The sequence below is a fragment of the Acomys russatus genome, chromosome 2 (assembly GCF_903995435.1).
Source record: "Acomys russatus chromosome 2, mAcoRus1.1, whole genome shotgun sequence".
NCBI lineage: Eukaryota > Metazoa > Chordata > Mammalia > Rodentia > Muridae > Acomys > Acomys russatus.
In genome coordinates, this window is record NC_067138.1 from 44089868 (window position 1) to 44098718 (window position 8851).

At 41.8% G+C, this 8851-nt stretch overlaps 1 pseudogene; it reads right to left on the reverse strand.

Annotated features, from left to right (window-relative positions):
• Positions 1-6073: 6073 nt before the first annotated feature.
• On the reverse strand, positions 6074-7057 carry LOC127198143 (glycoprotein-N-acetylgalactosamine 3-beta-galactosyltransferase 1-like; annotated as a pseudogene).
• Between the last annotated feature and the right edge of the window lie 1794 nt (positions 7058-8851).

The window sequence follows — 8851 nt, forward strand, 5'->3', positions numbered from 1 at the left end:
GGATCATACTGAGTGAGTTAACTCAGAAGCAGAAAGACTCAAATGGTATATACTCACTTATAATTGGACACTAGCCCAAGGGGCATGTCCCATGAAAATCTTCACTCACCAGGAAATTGGGATAGATGTGAGGACATCCTATTATACAGTACTTTAAATTTGTTGCTTTAAAAACAACCAAATGACTCTTCTTCTCCGATAAGTAGACAGGTCAGAAGATTATTCAAAATGTTTTAATAATTATACACATTTTAAAGTGAACACACCTCAACATCTACTATACCATAAAGCACTCTTTAGTTTGAGGGTAAGCTCCTTCTAATAACACATTAATTATATGTATTTTTGTCAAAATCCAGCATTCAAATAATTTTTCTTATTTAACTAATGGCTTCTCTTGATACTAAAAAGGAAGGACTTTATTTTTTATATATTTTTAATTTGTATATTCACTTTACATTCCAACCATAGGCCCCTCCTTTCTCTCCTCCCACTACCTCTCTCCCACCCACTGCCCCCTATCCCCACTCCCTTTCTCAGAAAATGGGAGCCCCCCTACACCAACCCACCCCAACACATCAAATTGTATCAGGACTGAGATCCTTCTCATCCACTGAGGCCACGCAAGGCAATCCAGTTAGAGCAAAGTGATTGAAAGCAGATAACAGAGTCCTTGTCATAGACAGTACTCATTCAACGTTCTAGGAGACCCATAGGTAAATCAAACTGCCCATTGATAATATGTAGGGATTACATATTGGGCCTTGGTCCAGTGCATGCATGCTTTTTCTTTGGTGCTTCTATCTCTATTGACCTCCATGTGTCTAGGCTAGTTGACTCTGTTGGTCTTCTTGCAACATTTTTGTCCCCTCCAGGTCCTTCTATCCTTCCTTCCCACTCTTCCTCAGGACTCTCTGAGCTCCACCAAATGCTCAGCTGTGAATCTCAGCATCTGATTCTATCAGTTGCTGAGAGGAACTCTCAGAGAATGGTTAAGTTAGGCCCCTGTCTATACAAATAGCAGAATATCATTAATGGTGTCAGTAATTTTTTTTCTCCCATGGGGAGGGTCTCAGGTTTGTCCAATCATTGATTGGTCATTCCCTCAAACCCTACTCTACCTTCATCTCTGCACATCTTACAGGCAGGGTAAATTTCAGATCAAAGGTTTTGTAGTGGAATTGGTGCTCACCTCCCACCAATATGGGTCCTGCCAAGTTAGAAGATGGCTTCATCAGTCTCCCCATCAGTGTTCTCTGATGCTAAGAGGCTCAGGTAGAAACATCCCCATATCCTCCCTGTAGACTATCATGTTGAAGCTCTCCAGCTTGTCTCAGTGATGCCTCTGCTTTTAATTGCCCTTTTCTCTCCAGGTCCTCAAGTCTCCTCTTCCCACTCTCTCCACATCTGATCACCCCCTTGTTTCCCTCCTCACACCTTCTCCTATCCAGTTACTTCTCTACTTCCTCTTCTACTGTCTATTATATTGCCCTGAGTGAGACTCAAGAAGGGCTTCCTTTACATCCTCCTTGCTACTTAGCTCCTTTGGGTCTGTGATTTGCAGTGTGGTTATCATGTAATATATGGCTAATATCTGTTTATAAATATATACATAGTATGTATGTCTTTCTAGGTCTGGGTTGGAAATCAATCCGTTGTTTTCTCAGAAAATTGATAATAGCTCTACTTCAAGACCCAGCTATACCACTCCTGGGCATATACCCAGAGGATGTTCCACCATACATCAAGGATACTTGCTCAAATATTTTCACAGAAGCTTTATTCATAATAGCCAGAAACTAGAAGCAATCTGGATGTCCTTAAACCTAAGAATGGATAAAGAAAATATGATACATTTACAAAATGGAATACTATGTAGCTATTAAAAAACAAAGAAATCATGAAATCTTCAGGCAAATGGATGGAATTAGAAAGGAAGGATCTTAAACTAGCTTAAACATGTCCAGAAAGAACAAGTAAATTCCCACTCACCAGAATAACAAAAGTGGAATTGCAGTCAGATTTAGAGTTTATGTATTCAACCAACAAATGGGCAAGCAAAATAACACTGAGAAAATTGAGAATAGCATTGATGTAAAATAAATATTAAACATTGCTAACTTAAACAACAGCGTTGAATTTTCTTATTGGTTATTCATAGGTAACAATGAAAATTTTTGAGAGAAAATGTTTTTATTTTTATTTGGTTTTTTACTATTTAACTTTTCATTGATTCTTTGTGAGTTTCACATCATGCACACCAATCTCAGTCATCTCTCTGTCCTTTTGTATCCCCTCTTCCCCCTTGCAATCTCTTCTCAAAAGAAAATAACTTCTTGTTGTGGAAGCTGTAATGTGTTACAATGTGTCCCATGGTATAACCTTTTCTCTACATTGTTACTTGCAAATGTTCATTGCAATGACAATGGTACGGTTTGAAGTCTCTAGCTTCTGCTAAACCATTAATATAAAATCCTTACCAGGACTCCTATTGGATATCCTGTTGTTTCCCTGTGTCATGGAGATCTTGCAGCTCTAGCAGTTCATAGATGGGGTAGGTGTTGGGGTGGACTAACTCAAAGCCCTTGATTTGGGCCTGGGTAGTACCTGAGCCTGTTAGTCCATCAGCTTTGCCACACCCACACCACCAAGGCAGGCATTCCAGCACTGCCCCAGTTAGCTCATTCAGTGCCATAACCAGCCAGAGCCAAAGCCAGCTCTTCTGCACACATATGCTCAGGGCAGACTCACCCATGCCTATGCTAGCAGGGCAGCTCTATTTTACTGTGCATGCAAGATACAGAGCTTACTCTTCCAAGTGGTGCAGAAGGTAAGGGCCTGTGGAGCTCTCCCTCTCTCATGCCCAGGGGTCTGACTCACTCACATCCCCCACAACCAGAGCCAGCTCTAATATGCTGCCCAGGAGAGGTGCAGGACCTGCTCTCCCAAGTGTTGCAGCCAGTGAGGATCAGATCCAGCTCTCTCACTCTCATGACCTCATGACTTCAGGTCCAGTTCTTCTGCCTGATATAGGTGGTAATGGGGAAGTGAGGAGAGGTGGGCATATCCCCCTCATCCACACCAACACATAGCAAACAAGTGGCAGGGCCAGTTCTCCCATGCTTGGGGCCTACTCACACCCACCCATCACTGTCAGAGAGTCAAATCTATTGTGCTACGCAGATGAGGTGCAGGGCCCACTCTCCTGAATGCTGCAGCTGGTGAAGGACAGGGTGAGGTCTCCTCCTCCCATGACAACTGATACCAGCTCTCCTTCACCCAGGGCACCACATGGCAGACGAGTATATCTGTCTACACTCACAGGCTCAGGTCAGCTCACCCACAACTCCTACAACCAGGGTTAACACTACTCTGCTTCCTGGGCAAGTTTCAGGCCCCATTGTCCTGAGTATTCCAGTTAAGGAGGGGTGAGGTCAGCTCTCCTGTTCTCACACCTTCAGGGTCAGCTCTTCCACCAGGCTCAGGAGAGGGGTGAGGCCAACTCTGCACAGCCACCAAGTGACAGACCAGCCCAGAGAGATGTCCTTGGCCTTTGGTGGTAACAAATATCCACTGCAGCAGGGCCCTTGGTGGCAGCATGGGCAAGGACCTTACCATGAACTTCGGTAGCATTAGCAGCTACTTGTATCGGGCTATTCCTCACTACCCACAATTCTCCAGTTCTGCCTTTCTTTGTTGTGCACACATCCGTCCACTTCTTTGTCTTCTATCTCTCCGCTACTCATCTTAGTGGTGCCAGGGGCCTCAGAGTGTCTCAGATCTTCTCAGAAGTGGCCTCAGGAGTGCTATGCCCACCCTGTGCCCCATGCGTTATCTCAGGCTTGGTCCCCACCTAGAACTTCTGGTGCTGGGCCAAGGGGTTGACTTGGGCATGGATGGGTCAAGAAAAAAATTTAAATGCGTGGTTCAAGACAACTGTTATTCACTGCATAAGTATGGATGGTAGAGAATAGCATTCAAGAGATATTTTTTTTAGAAGTTTAATTTAATTTAATTTTATTTTATTTTATTTATTTATTTTTATTAATTTATTCTTGTTACATCTCAATGTTTATCCCATCCCTTATATCCTCCCATTCCCCCCCCCCATTTTCCCATTATTCCCCTCCCCTATGACTGTTCCTGAGGGGGATTACATCCCCCTATATATTCTCATAGGGTATCAAGTCTCTTCTTGGCTACTTGCTGTCCTTCCTCTGAGTGCCACCAGGTCTCCCCCTCCAGGGGACATGGTCAAATGTGAGGCACCAGAGTACGTGAGAAAGTCGTATCACACTCTCCACTCAACTGTGGAGAATATTCTGACCATTGGCTAGATCTGGGAAGGGGTTTAAAGTTTACCTCCTCTATTGTCCTTGGCTGGTGCCTTAGTTTGAGCGGGACCCCTGGGCCCAAATCTGCCTATCATATTGTTCTACTTGTAGATTTCTAGGACCCTCTGTATCCTTTTATTTTGCTGTTCTCCCATGCGTCTCTCATTTAGAGTCCCAATAGGATGCCTTCCCCTTTGTCCCAGTTTCCTGGTAAGTGAAGGCTTTTGTGGGACATGCCCCTTGGGCTAGTATGCAGATATAAGTGAGTATATACCATTTGATTCTTTCTGCTTCTGGGTTAGGGTTAGGAGAAAAAGTAGGAAAGAGCCTGGAACATATTGGCACAGGAGACAACTTCCTGAACAGAACACCAATGGCTCAGGCCTTAATGTCAACAATTAATAAATGGGACCTCATGAGGCTGAGAAGCTTCTGTTAGGCAGGAGACACTGTCAAGAGAACAAAGCGACAGCCTGCAGACTGGGAAAAAATCTTCACCAACCCTACATCTGACAAAGGTCTAATATCCAAAATATATAAAGAACTCAAGAAATTAAACATCACCAAACCAATTGAGAAATGGGGCTTGGAACTAAACAGAGAATTCTCAACAGAGGAGTACCAAATGGCTGAGAAACACTTATAGAAATGCTCAACCTCCTTAGTCATCAGGGAAATGCAAATCAAAACAACTCTGAGATTCCATCTTACACCCATCAGAATGGCTAAGATCAAAAATTCAAGCGACACCACATGCTGGCGAGGATGTGGGGAAAGAGGAACACTCCTTCATTGCTCGTGGGAATGCAAACTAGTACAGCCACTTTGGAAATCTATCTGGTGCTATCTCAGAAAAATGGGAATAGGGCTTCCTCAAGACCCAGCTATTCCACTCCTTGGAATATACCCAGAAGATGCTCCAGCACACAACAAGAAAATTTGCTCAACCATGTTCATAGCAGCCTTATTCATAATAGCCAGAACATGGAAACAGCCTAAGTGTCCCTCAGTAGAAGAGTGGATAAAGAAACTGTGGTACATATACACTGTGGAATACTACTCAGGTATTAAAAACAAGGAATTCCCGAAATTTGTGGATAAATGGATTGAGCTAGAAATGATCATAATGAGTGAGTTAATCAAGAGATATTTTACACAGAAAGAGATCACAGTGAATATAGCTCACCATGGGAAACGTTAAGCAAGAATTAGATCCAAGTACAAGACCTAAAATAACATCACAGTGTGATTTTCTAGTGACTTTTAGTAAGAAGTAGGCAGTACTCTAAGACTGGGAGAAATTCTGCTACTGATAAATTATGAGCAAGAAACTTTCATTAGAGAAAAATATCATGTGCCAGGGGGATTTTAGTTTATGTTGTACAGTGCTCAAACTCACGAGTAGAGTATAAAAGACAATGCCAAAAAAATCTTTTCAGTATTGTCAGACCTGTATAGTGTCATGAGCAGTTCATTCATTTGGTCCAATATCACTTTAAGTTTGCTTGATGAGCATGGAGATACAAAATCTCTTTTCTATCTGTTTTAAAAATATTATGAGATATATATGTACAAACAAGGTATTGCAGTTACTGATCTAACCTCAGTTTGTATTTATGAAGTTTCTGAAAAATGTAGTAGTACACACTTAGAAAGGCTTGGTTTACCAAGTGTTCCTTTTTCTTGCATTGTCAGGCAATCCACTTTCACTCTTGCAAACATCTGGAGTGTTTTCTGGGTTAATCTTTTTCGCCTTCATTTTGCTTTCTTTTCTTTAGTAGATTTTCAGGCAGGGGAGGCTGATATCTATACACATAGCCATATGGCCGGAGATGATAAACCAGCTATTCCAATTCATACATGGCTGCACCATTGGCATAGTGAAAGGAAACTGCAAAATCTGAGCAGCAGTTGGGGCCATTTATGGGAGGGTAGTAATTATAATTGTTGTACCAAAAGGACTTGGGGTACAAACCTGGAACTAAGTGAAATTCTGGCAAGAAGGGATGGAAAGTTTCTTTCCCAGTGGGGTCTCGGGAGTCGCCTGGCTTCACGTAGACCTCTTGTAAGCACTTTCCCATGTCGACATCTTCATTGGAGGTAAAATATTTACACCCTTTCACTTTTATCGCATTCACCACTCTCCTCAGGGCTTCTTTGCTCAAGACATAGCCTGCCCCTCCACTCATGTAGCCCTGTTCTATATAGGGCCTGAATCTTCTCCCAAAATAGATGGGTTGCTTTGCGTCATGATTTGCCGGAAGCCATCTCAGGTTGTCCACTATAACTTATGTGTCGTCGTCTGCTTTCATGAACCAATTCGCATCATCCAGGTGGTGATCATGAACATACGTGAAGGCCTTTAATGTTTTCTGGGTCAACTGACTTCTGTCCTCTTCAGTGTTTAATCCAACAGCAGGGAAGGCTGTATTTTCTTTTGAGCTCATAAACAGTGCTTTGTTGCAACGCCGGGTCCATGTAGCTTTACTGTGTTTGGCTCTTACCTGAAAGTTTTGTGGTCCTGTCATTATCCAGCAAAGAATCGTCACCTTCTGGTAGAGTTTTGCAGGCATGTCTGTGTCTTCGTCTTTATGTCCAGTATCCATAGGGAGGATGTTACTCTGTTCTTCCAACAAAACAGTAAGTAGCTGAGAACACAAAAGAAATCCGATGACTGATCCGAAGAGGAAGGCTAGCAAATGTACCCAAGAGTTTGAATACATTTAGGAAGATATTTCTGCCAGCCAAGGAAGGAGTCTCTTGCTGGGCCTGAGGGTCACTGGATGATGGTTCAATGATTCTCTAGGTCGTCTGCATTAAAGCTGCTTTGTGGGGGTGAGTGGAGTTGTGCAGGTATATGTAGGTCTGCAAGTGTGTGGAGGGAGGGCAGGGAGCACAGTGCCTGCAAAAACAGTAGCTGAGCATCATGTCTGACTTCCCAGATCTTTCTTATGCTCTCTCCACATCCTGAGTTTTAATGGTCCATTGTGCATGCCTCTGTGGGACTCTGTGTTCCTTCATGTGAGCCTGTGCATTATTTCCGTTCCATTTGCTGCTCAGGAGCAACTGTGAGAACGATGAGGTTTATCAGTGTTGAATCAAATTCATTGGCAGTTTTGTGTTTTTTAAAGATGGAACATGGCATGAGAAATAAAAGTTTCCAAAGAAATCAGCTTTTTAAAAAATATGTCTCAAGACTAGAACAATTGCTCAGTGGTTAAGAATATTGGTTTCTCTTCCAGATGACCGGGGTTTGGTTCCTAACACCCACATAGTGGCTCACAACCACTATAAACTCAGTCAAACAGATCCCAGTCTTCTGGCTTCCAGGGGACCAGGCACTATTTGATGTACAGATAACATGCAAGCAAATACCTATACACATAAAAAATTTAAAGATATCTGATAAAAAGTAATATTACAATAGATTTTAATAAACATTAGAAATATGTATATTACCTACCCTTTTCATTTTTATATTCAGGAAAAAGCTGTTAAAGGTTTACTATAAAGTCATTTCTACACAGAAGCAGATTATCTGTAACTCACTTTTCCTTTATTATGACCGGTGGTATTAAGCCTTTGAAAATAATTTCTAAGCCTTAAGCTATTTAAAGGTGTGAGTTGAATTTATTATGGGGTGGGAGGAGAATAATGCATATCAGATATTTTCTTAGAAGTGTTTTTTGTCACATAGACCCATGCTGGGCATTACTATCCTGCACTAAGGAGACAAAAATGAAAGTTTGTTTTTTTTCAAAGGCAGTAAAGAGGGCATCTCCATACATGAGGATAGAACTGAACACAAATTAACAAGTGAAGGATTAGCCATACCAATAAATCAACCTTCTAGCAATTCTGTCCTTTTGGTTTTGTTTATTTGCTTGGTTGGTTGGTTGGTTGGTGGCTCTGTTTTTTAAATTCTCTTTTCAGATTAGCAAGTTTCATCATGTGCTGTTATGATCTCATTAGTACCTTCCCCCAATGCTTTTATTGTCATCCTTCAGGCCTCCAGCTGGTTCGTTCTTTCACCCCAGTTAGTACCCCCTTCTTATTCACAATTACGTGTATCCAGTTTCTTTCTATTTACCTTCTCTTAAGATATTTTCCTTACTTCTCAAGATGCTTTTTCCAGTTTTGTAACCTCTCAACAGCTGCACAAAAGTGTGTATATACATACAGAATTTTAGATCTAGTTGTAACAGAGAGTGTGACCTTTGTTCCTATGAGTCTGATTCGTTTTGTTTACATGGGATTATCTAGTTGCATCCACTTCCATTAATGCCATGATTTCATTTCTTTACAGCGTCATAAAATTTCACTGTGTAGCAAATACATTTTCTTTATGCATTCATCTGCTGGTAGGCATTTAGGATGATTCCATTTCCTGGATATTGTGAATCGTGTAGCTGTAAGCGTGGATTGGCCAGTATTTTGTGGTGTGTTGACTTAAGTACCCAAGAGTAGCACAGCTACGTCACATTGCAGCTCTATTTTCATGTCTCGTAGAGGTACAC